This window comes from Uranotaenia lowii, chromosome 3 (genome assembly GCF_029784155.1).
Source record: "Uranotaenia lowii strain MFRU-FL chromosome 3, ASM2978415v1, whole genome shotgun sequence".
Taxonomy (NCBI): Eukaryota; Metazoa; Arthropoda; class Insecta; order Diptera; family Culicidae; genus Uranotaenia; species Uranotaenia lowii.
This window is the reverse complement of record NC_073693.1, coordinates 124,449,542-124,460,553: the sequence shown is the minus strand read 5'-3', so window position 1 is coordinate 124,460,553 and position 11,012 is coordinate 124,449,542. Positions and strand designations below refer to the sequence as shown.

General features: G+C 35.4%; 1 protein-coding gene across 1 annotated transcript in view; it reads right to left on the bottom strand.

The window, feature by feature from the left end:
• The window catches only part of LOC129751305 (zinc finger CCCH domain-containing protein 13), a 315,903-nt gene extending 305,330 nt beyond the window's left edge, over positions 1-10,573 (bottom strand). Inside the window, exon 1 of the mRNA XM_055746726.1 lies at positions 10,549-10,573. The gene's annotated coding sequence lies outside the window, so the exon portion shown is untranslated. The remainder of the gene's footprint in view (positions 1-10,548) is intronic.
• Between the last annotated feature and the right edge of the window lie 439 nt (positions 10,574-11,012).

The following is an 11,012-nucleotide window of genomic DNA, read 5'->3' as shown; positions in this document are numbered from 1 at the left end:
TAGCCAAGAACTTTTCGTTGACAAGTCTCGCCTGTGTTTTCCGGAGATAAACAAAAAGGATTTTTTTTAATAAAAATGTGTAATAGTAATTGAGGAGGCTGACGATCTGGGAAAGCTCCAAATCAGTCAAATGTTTTATTTATAATTCTCGATTATTTTTTCTGTTAAGGGAATGTGGCATGTTTCATATTTTTAAAGCCAGTACGGAAATCCTTTTGAACGAAAAACACGGTTGCAGAAATTTATTAGACTACTTTAAATTAGATTTAAAAATCGATTTCGTCTTGGTTTAGAATTTTATCCTTTGGGGTAATCTTGATCAGTCTCTATTTTGACGGTTTAAACGAGTTTTTTTTTATCATAAGGGTTCAAAACATTTACAAATGCTAGTAATTGATATACAAAGGCGATTCGTGTGTTAAGGCCCCAACAACAATTAAAGTCCAAAGATGGACCATGATGCTGCATAAATTAAGGGGCTAAATTTTTTACATAACCTATAACATTTTAACTACAAAAAAAAATTCTTGTCTTTTGTCCTAGCCTGGGTTACTCTTGGAAGATTTCCTAGTTTTTAAATATCAAAAAATTACCACAAAATACAAAAAAAAAAACTACACCAAAACTATAAATTTATTAATAAAAAAAATTTAAACTGTAACATAAATCAACCTGCTGCTTCTAAACGCTTTGATTTCATCAGGAAGGGTGTTTGTTTTCAAGTCTTTGAAAAAATAGATATTTCAATATTCTTAAATAAATTTTTTACTTATATTTGAAATTTTCAAAAACAAATTAAGTTTTTCCCAATTTGAAACTAAACATGGAGGTTTTTAAACGTAGAAAAAAGTTATAGATTTTTTATTTGGACTTAATTATTGATGAACGAAAATTTGGCCTTTGTTTTGAGAGGCCTGATATAGTTCGTTCCTTAAGTGACATTTTCTCAAAAAATGATAAAAAATTTATTAAACTTAAAGGGTCTTTACCATTAAAAATATCATTTAAAAAAACTACTTACAGATGAAAAGATAATAGAGAGCAGGTTATCTGTTTTCACCCTCACCCCCCCCCTCTGAACCTCCATGAAAACGATGCCATTTTATTAGATAAATGCTTTAGATCTATCTTGGAGGTTGATCACTTTTTTACATAATGGATATCATTTCAAAGCTTAAGAGTGCACTCAACAACGCCCAAAGTTTCAGAACGTTCGAAAAAAAAACAATAAAACTGCTCTTGGAGCATTTTCATACATCATCTGGTAATTGGCTCCAGACTCTCCTGAAACTGTTTTTGGGATGAAAATGTTTCAACCAAAACCACAGTTGGAATTAAAACCCCGTATGATTTAAAATAAGGTTGCCAAAATTTTTCCAGCACGTACCCAGGCTTTTTTTTTTGTGTCTAAACACCTGGCAAAATCCGGGCATTTCATTTCAAAGTTGACCAAAAATTGCAGCAATAAACGACAAATTTGGTCAGAACTCATTGCTTATCATTGCTCAACCACAAATCAGGAAAATTTTTTTTATCAAACTGAACTGCAGATTTGAGATTTTATTTCAAGATTCCAAAAAAACGCATCAATACAAAAATTATAACCCATTTTTGTTTTTGTTTGTGTTTCAACCATACACCCTCCCCCTCCCTCTTTTATAACGCTTTTATTCATTGAGAGATTAACCTTTAATTTTCACCTTAGTATTAATATATAAAAGCTAAGCATGACTTTTTTGGCGACGGACGCGTTTTTGTTTTCCTCCATCCAAAAATTTAATTCATTTATCGTTTAAATAGGAAATTTGAAGTGAAATAGTGAAAATCTTTGTTAAATGCTCGCCAGAAGTTTCCTACGCGATTTTTGATTAATTTTTATATATTCAAGCCTCTTTGGGGAGCGTGAAATAGCGGTGTAGATTCAGTTCGATTTAAGTTAGCGCCCTGAGAAAAAGAGTACTATGGGAAGTAAATCCCAAAATTGATATGTGGAGTGATATTTGAAGAATCAAGCTGGAGCTATTTTTGCACAACGGTTATTGATTTGAAATTTATGTTATCATTGGCTGACGATGCGGTTGTTGGATGAAGTGAAAGGAGGTTTTTGATAAGTTAATTGTGGAGTGAAAAATTAAAATACAAGCTTGGTAGAATTCTTAAATAAAAGAGCAAAGCCTGAGTGTCTAAATTATTGCTCCCCCGCTCCTCCGGCTTGTGTGTTATTCGGAAAATGATTCATTGGCATAGATTGCGTTAAGTGTTGCATATTGGGAAAAATGAAGTGGCTTGCACACGTGAAAAATGTTTGACACATTGCTTAAACACATTCATTCATGATATTTCTGGTGGGACAGTATCAATGCTTCTTTTTTAATGATACAATGACACTGGTCTGCAGCACTGAATCCAAACATGTTCGCGAACCGGAAAGCTCCGATGCAGAACTACTAGAAGAAGGCGAACATCGTCACAGCAAGCGTTGCCTTGCAGCATTTGGTGAGGAACTTCCAATTTAACTTTTCCATATTCGCCTCTTGACTGGTTTTATTTAAATTTCAACATGGTGTTATGCTTCCTTTACACGACACAATTTAACGGTAAAAAATCAGGGAAAAAAAAAGAATTATTAATCTTTTATAATTTTCATATGATGATATGAAGATTCAACGCATTATAATCATAATACAAAAATTCATTTCGCATAATCTGAATTTATCATTATTCAGCTTTAACTATTATTTTCATCACTATGGGTAAACAGTCTGCCTAACTGTTCAATTTACAGAAAATTCAATTAGTCAAATACTTTTGTATCTGACTGAATTTATGAAATAAACCTTTTGAGCTCTTAAAGGGCTCGAAAGGTTCTGTGTCTACTAATGTTTTATTTTGTTCTTCTTTATTTTCAAGAGCGAGTAAAGGCGCTTTATCCTTGGTCAACGACCAGAAATGAGGGAGCACAGAAATCTATTTAATACAGATGAGTTGAATAAAAATGATTAAAATTACTAATTTCCAATCCTCACTGATTATTTGAAATGTTTTATGATTTCTGTGTTCAAAATAACTCATTTGCAACCGCTGAAGGATGGGTCATATTCCATAGGTTCCATTATCAACAAGGAGCACTTTTTTAGCTTATTTGCTTCCAACGTAATGCCCCTCGGAGCGTATGGTACTGGTGGTCCACGCTTCTTCTTTCTCCTTGTTCCTGATGTCTCTGCGTTCTCTGCTCCATAGTAGGCCCGACCATTTCATGTTTTTAATTATTTTAATGTTTTTATGTTAACATAATTAAAAGCATGATGAAAGACAAAAAGAATAATAACAAATTTGTTTTATTCTTCGGGACTCAGACATAAGTTCTGGCGTGTGGCAGTACGATTAGTGATTAGTGATTAGTGATTAGTATTAATATATAAAAGCTAAACGTCACAGTTTCTTAAATTGGGTCGTTTAATGTACTTTGCTAATGCAAATTTTTCACTATTTTTTCACTTTCTTTGTGTATTTCTTTTAACAAACTCAAGCAACAGGTTTAAAAATCGTATTTTAGGTTACCAAAAAACCTTTTATAATTATTTTTATAAAAACGCTTAAATAAAAATTATTAACAACACAATATGTATTTGTTTTTTTTTTTTCAACCAAAATCTCAGCTGGAATAAAAAAGCTCTTACGGTTTAAGGCTACGAATTAGTAATAATGAAAGAAAGAACAATTGGTGAGGAATCATCGACATCGAGTTAAGATTTAACATCATTTAAATGTTACAAAATTTGTTATATGTAAAATATTTGCTTTCGGATTTGATTTTTAAAAAACATTCTTATATTTGGAAAATGCGACTACAAACTCTTAAAAAAGAATAGGAAAAACTTGAAGACCGTGATAAAAATAGAAAAAAAACCAACAGAGCAAAACCAATCAGCTAAACTACTTAACATTTAAATTATCAAAATTTAAGAAATAAGGCATTTGAAAAAAGCTTCTTTTCTTCCCGTTTTGTATCAATCAGATTAATTTGTGGAGCAGTAAGGCTCAATTAAGCCTTAGTTAATTAATTAATAATATGTATATATTTTTTTTGAAACTTTTAAGAGCGAGAAATTATTTTTAATTAAATCACTTCACCATATTTTGACACTTTTAAAGATTTCTGAATGTTCCATTTTCAAGACACTAGCTTGATGAGAAAGTTTCTCGAAGAAAAAAAAAACAAATTTAAAGTAAACTAGAAAAATTGCGGATACTTTTGAAACATTTTTGATTCTTGATGTATATCCCGATACCAAATGTATGGGAAAATATAAACAGAAAGGCTTATAACTTTTTCCCATAGTCCAAAACTTCTTGTTGTCTTCTAAAAAGTTTTTCCTAAACTTTCAATCTTCCCTTTAACGGAGGCGAAGTAGGCGTTGACCAGTTCGGAGCGCACGTGTTTTTTTTCTCCAAGTTTTTATTTTGCTATCAAAATTAAAGAAAAACCTCGAAAACATTATTACCAAAGTAGTAATTAGCAGTAGTTTACATTAAAAGTGCTTGCTACTTATTGCTGGGAAAGGAGAAAGAATTGAAGAATCAGTAGACGGCTATAGAAATGTATAGTGGATGGTTTTTCTCGACCCCCAGACGGTGCAGGCAGGCTGGCATTTTGAAGCTAACGGATTAGTTATTAGAAAAACTTAAAATAAATGCTGTATAAGAGGCAGGTTTGGAGCCTCAAAAATGTTTAGGGAAGTCTGTATTTCCGTTGCATACGTATAAATGCTAGAGTCGTTAGGGTTGGGATATAGTGAACTTTAAATATACATGCGCTGCGTTGGGTTTTCGGAATGGTTGGGTTTTAGTGAAAAATTTGCATCAAAACGTATTGCATTCGAGTGAAAGAGAAAAAGCTGTTGAATGAGCAAAGCGTTCAACGTGAGGAATTGACTTATTTAATCGAAAGAGACGGAAAATTAAATAAGTTGATAAAATGCATGTGAAATTGGGGGAATGAAAAAAAATAATGAGAAAATGTGATTGAAATAAGATCATGGCGAGTGGTTGCTGTTGGCCGAACTGCTGCAAAAATGATATAATTATTTAGTTTTGCTCGCTTGCTGCGATAGGATTTACATGGACATATGAGGATCCGAAAGAAAAGCTAAGTACCCTTTTCACTTTATGTTATTAAATGTAGCTTCCAGATATGAGGAATAGCGGGTGGATAGAAACAAAGTCTAATGAAGTTTGCTAGTCGTAGGGAGATCGGATATGTCTTAAGTGTTCGAGTCCTCGAGTGTTGGAGTCCTTATAAAAAATCTAGTCCTTATCGCCGAAAGCACCTCTTTTTTCATGAGAAGGTCTGTGATTCGAGTTCTTACTTTTTTTTCTATTGGGACTATTGGTGAGTAACGAGTTGTGGGCCTCTAGGTTGTGCGCGTTGAATGTCGTTAATGAAATGTATTTTCTTTATTCAATATAAATGCGAGGGGATGGCAATAACATTTTTACTCATGTTGCATAAGTTTCGCCGTGTTTTGAAGAGTGAAATATGAAATTCTACCGGTTTTACTTCTTCGCCCTGGGTCAATTAATGATAGTCAATGATGTCCGACGGCAACAAGCTGCTGGATTCTCGATCCGGACGATCATGTGTGTGGACCACATCACAACGCTACGAATCATACTGGAACAAATCAACGAATTCCAGGACTCTCTTTCTGCTGGTGTTCGTTGATTTCGAAAAAAGCATTCGACCGACTCAACCATGAAAACATCTGGGCGGCTCTAAGGCGACGAAGGGGTCCCAGAGAAACTAGTCCATCTCATCGAAGCACAATACGAGGCATTTTTGTGCAAGGTCTTGCACGACGGTGTCTTGTCCGAGCCAATCCCGGTAACTGCTGGAGTGAGACAAGGATGTATTTTATCACCCGCTACTTTTTCTAATCGTAATGGATGAGATTCTGACTGGATCGATCGACTGAGATGCACCGACACCGAGGATTGCCGTGGAATCCTTCAACAATGGAGCATCTGAACGACCTTGACCTGGCTGACGATATTGTTTTTGCTCGCCCAAACGCAACCGGATATGCAGAGCAAACTCGACGACCTCACCGAAAGTTCCAAGGCAGCAGGTCTCAAAGTCAATGTCGGAAAGACCAAGTCGATGGAGATCAACACAGGAAATCCCTCCAGTTCATGGTACTGGGCAACAAGTTGAGAAAGTGAGTGCTTCCAGTATCTTGGTAGCCAGATAACGCCTGATGGTGGTACCAGGAAAGACATCGAAACCCGGATCAGAAAGGCCCGATTTGCGTTTGCGAGTCTCCGAAACATCTGGCGGTCACGCCAGATCTCTCTACGAACAAAAATCCGAATCTTCAACTCAAACGTCAATCCGTATTGCTGTACGGGTGCGAAACTTGGTGCACATGATGCGGTGACGACGCGAAAACTGCAAGTATTTGTAAACCGCTGCCTGCGGAATATCATCCGCGCTTGGTGGCCTGGCAACTGGATCTCGAATGAGGAACTACATCGCCGGTGTCATCAAAGGGCGCTAGAAATCGAGATTCGAGAACGTAAGTGGAGATGGATGATTGGGCACACGCCTGCGAAAAGATGAAAACGAGATTTGCAGAGAGGCGCTAGATTGGAATCCAGAAGGTCATCAAAGAAGAGGCAGGCCCAGAAACTCGTGGCGGCGAAGCCTAGCCGCTGAAATCCGAACTGTTGACGAAAATCTTGACTGGGACCAGGTGAAGACGCTGGCTCCGGATCGTCAACAGTGGAGGTCTTTTACCACGGCCCTATGCACCGGAGGATCGGCGCGGGATCATTAAGTAGTAAGTAAGTAATGATGTTAATGTCCATGTGAGAAATCATTATAGCAAATTTGGCAGAAGTGATTTGTTTATTTTCTTGCATCACAGATTTTTAAATTTCAATTTTTTAAAGATGGTTTATCTCTTTGCGTATTAGAACATGCGTGATCAATTTTACAAGAATAGAATAATTAGCTTTATATGTCAGGCAGATAATTTAGTTAAATACAATCAAAAGTGTAGATTTGTAATTTTTTTACCGTTTTACATGGAATAGTTAAGTCTTTCCAATATTAAAAAAATCGAATAAAAGTGTATCTATGTCGGTGAGGACTGAGGGACCACCAACAAATTCTCACAGCTTTCAATAATTGAGGCCAAGTTCAGATAGGGACACTACATTGTTTTGAATTAGGTTTAAGTCTTAATATGGATAAAATCGAGATGAATAATTGTGCTTTTATGCAAATTCGTTATGATTTTTTTTCTCATTTAAAAGTGTGACTCGTGTTAACCACGGTTACTGTTCTAAAGTGTGCCTCACATTTACGCTCGTACTTTATTTATCTTTTTTTAAATTCTTTATTTATATGGCCTCTATAGGAGTTTTTAGGAGTTGCAATAGGAAACATAGGATTCAGGAGGTGTAGGAGCTTAGGTTTCAAATGGCCACATCACTTACCATAGCGATTTCCATGCCATTATACCTTTACCCCCAAACATTCAGCGTGAGATTTGTGGAGGGATGGCGTACAGCCGGTCTCCGCAAAACAAATCATCACATGTGCTGCACTTCCCTTCCTCCTATCGACTACACGGACTTGGCCGGCGTCGTTATTGGTTCATTTAAAAGAAGGAGATCCTCAAAATTGTACAGTGAGATTGTATTGCTTGTTCCCAGCAATCTTTCGATTGGTTCATTGTGCAATGTTGATTATCTCGAACCAATCACGGAGTGCAACCATTATGCCATTGGCCGGGAGGGGCCGCAGGTGGACCGTAGTTGATAGCAAGCTCAAGCTCAAGCTCAATCTTCCCTTTAACGGAGTTGTAAAATTTTTACAGTGTTATTAACCCTTTTTTACAAAACAAAAAATATAACCAAGGGCCACTCTAATGTTCAAACAATGTTGCAAACACCGCGCGAAAATAACAAGAAATAGTAAAACAGTCGTTTAACAGCAGAAAATATCTTAAAATGCCTAATTTCATCAGTAAACATTCTAATTAAATTGATTCAATATGACTTTTGGGCACAAAAAAAAACAAAAAATAAATGGCTGAAATATTGACATTTTTAGTCATCCTGTGCAACCATAGGGCAGGGAACAACGATTGGCAAATCACCCCTGTTCTATTTGCCGCTGGTATTGAAAAAATCTTCAACTTTTAATTCTATGATTTTATCAAGGACAGAATTTATGCTCAACAACCACCGTAAGGAAGCCCAAACAACAGTTGGATTGACGATGAAAAAACATCCAATATCGCTCAACCCAACATCCTTGAGTCGTGTATGAACTTGCACAAACTTGAAAAAACATGCACTCATCTTATTGATGATATGGTTCTGGTACAAGAACAACACCCAATTAGACAACTACCAAAATAAATTTAATTCATGCACAGAAAACTGCAACCAAGCTCAAACAGTAGAGCACAAATTTTAGCCCCCTATCTCAAATGGGTTCCAAACCAATAAACTCATGATAGCTGCAGTATGGGGTTGGAGGAGGTGCCGTGAAAATTTATGCTAAACGTTAACGCCCAGTGGGTTTCTAGTAAGAAGGAGGCGATTCGGGGGGAGGTGTTGATGGCATGGCGCTTTAAAATGCAATAGGTACGTGGAAAGTATTTCCGCCGAGTGAAGATAATTTGTAATTTAAGCTGACACTACAGGCTTAGTTTGATGTTACTTTTTTTTTACTTCTATTTTTCCAGCGATGGTTTCAGCCGGGGAGGGGCGTTCTGGAAAATCTTTGCATATTTGATTATCCGTCGTTGGTTGTTGGTCCGGCTAAATCGAAAAGTAATTTTCGTAACAAGACACGCGAAAAACAGCAAATCGACCCTCGTCGTGGTTTGTTCTTGGGCTTAGCAAAGTGAGGCAAAGAGGAGGATATGTGTGCAACATTCAACAGGGCCAAGATACGCCCAATTCATTTTGCGATTACCCTTGGGTCATTTGGCACGAAAATGTAATTTAAATATTTATTGAGTCGTTTTGGGCTGTGTGTCTCGTTTCGTTAGGAGGGTACCTTGGACCGGTAGAATGGCCATTTGGTGCGGCTCCTGAAGAGAGAGTTTCTAGTTTTAATTGCACATTTTAGCGCTGCAATCGCTCGACTGGGAAAACGTCTTGGAGCTTAAGGGATATTTGTTTAAGTTTTGGGTTTTTTTTTTGAATGGGAATATCAAACTTTAAAAGACAAATGAACTCTTACTTTTTGAATGACTCTTAATTTGTTCTTCTGTAGGCTTGGTCTGTTTATGGTTTTGTGCCAATTTATAAATTCTCTAAAATAAATTTTACGCTGAACAACTGTGTCTAAGACTGTAACTTCGTATTTATGGCATTGAAAAACAATAATTTCAATTGACATCACTGCTGGGTGCTTAGCGAGGATTGCATTACTTATTTTCATGCAATACTTTTCTTTAGAGAATGTATGAATTGGCAAGAATACTATAAGCAAGGTCGGTTCCACAGATGAAACAAAAATGATGTTGATTTTTCAGTACAAAATGTTAAATTTTCCCATTCAAACCTAAAAGTTTAAGATTACTCAAGTAAACGTTACTTAAAAATTCTGCTAAAAACATCATGGATAAGTTTTGAACCAAAATGAAGCTCTTAAGACCCCAGGATTTGAGAAGTATAAAATTTACCCCAAATCGACTCAGTCTACCTTTACACTGTTTTTGCTTAAACTCTTTAGTTTCTCAACTGATTTTTACAAAATTTATTATTTTGGAATGCTCGTAACGTGACTTAAATATGATTTTTAAACAATACTCTGCTGCAGTCATTTGTTTAAAGTTATTTAAAGTAGAAGAATTCGAGATCCTGTGATTTTGAAAAAACATGCTTCGGGAAAAAGACTGTAAGTCGGTTATTAGGTGCTCAATAAAATTCAGTTGGTACCTCAGAAAGCTGCAGTTAGAAGACATATGTTGCACTTAGAGAAATCTATTTTAAAAATTTCATAAGATCATGGCAACAAAAAATGTAAAAAGTTTTGTAAAATCCGTTATTTCCAATGAATCAACCTTCAAAGCTGTTCCAGTCACAGTAAAAAAATTTGAAATAAAAATTAGAAAGATGACGCAATTGGTATATTTATGGCATCTTTCGATTTATAAACCCTGAAACACACAACTTTTGACGACTGTTGGCCGTTTTTCGAACTTTTTATCAATCTGCATAAGGTTGCTAGAACTTTTTCAGCATATACCCGAGCCGGTCAAAATCGAAAAATAATATCTTAAAACTTGGCAGAATTCGATTTAAAAATTGTTGACCAGAAATTCGGGCAATTTTCGGGCAAACTTGGTCTCAACTCAGGAATAACTGAACGCAAATTAAAAGAAAAAACTTGAATAAAATTTTTGTTCCGTCATAACTGATAAGCAGTTTTCCAATTTTCAAATCGTATTTTTTGCTTTCAAAAAACCTTTCGTGATAATTTTTATAAAATTAGCACGTGTTTGAAATAGTGTTCTTGCTTACCTTTAGTTATGAATGCTTGTCAGCTGAAAATAAAAAAAAAATAAAAAAAGATTGATTATTAAACTTAAAGTTTCTTTTTTATATGGAGGAAAATATTACACATTTAAATACTTTTTTATCGTAAAACTTTGAATGTAAAGCATCAAAGGTTAAGAGCAATACAAGAAGATTTCTTCTTAATAGAACATTCCAGAATTTTAAGTCCTGAACATCACAAATTAACATTATTCGACCCAGAACTTAGGAATAAAAGGAAAACCCAGTTTAATACACTTGACATTGGATTGAAGCCTTTCTAACAGGCTGTTTGGATATATATGTCAATAAAAAATAAATAAAAAATAAAAAAATTACAGACTTCTAAATTCTAAATTTTCCAAGAATATCGAAAACAGAAAATCCAGAGTGTTTTTTTTATAAGAAAAGGAAGAACGTCAGCGTGTAGTAGAAGATTTCAGTAGAAA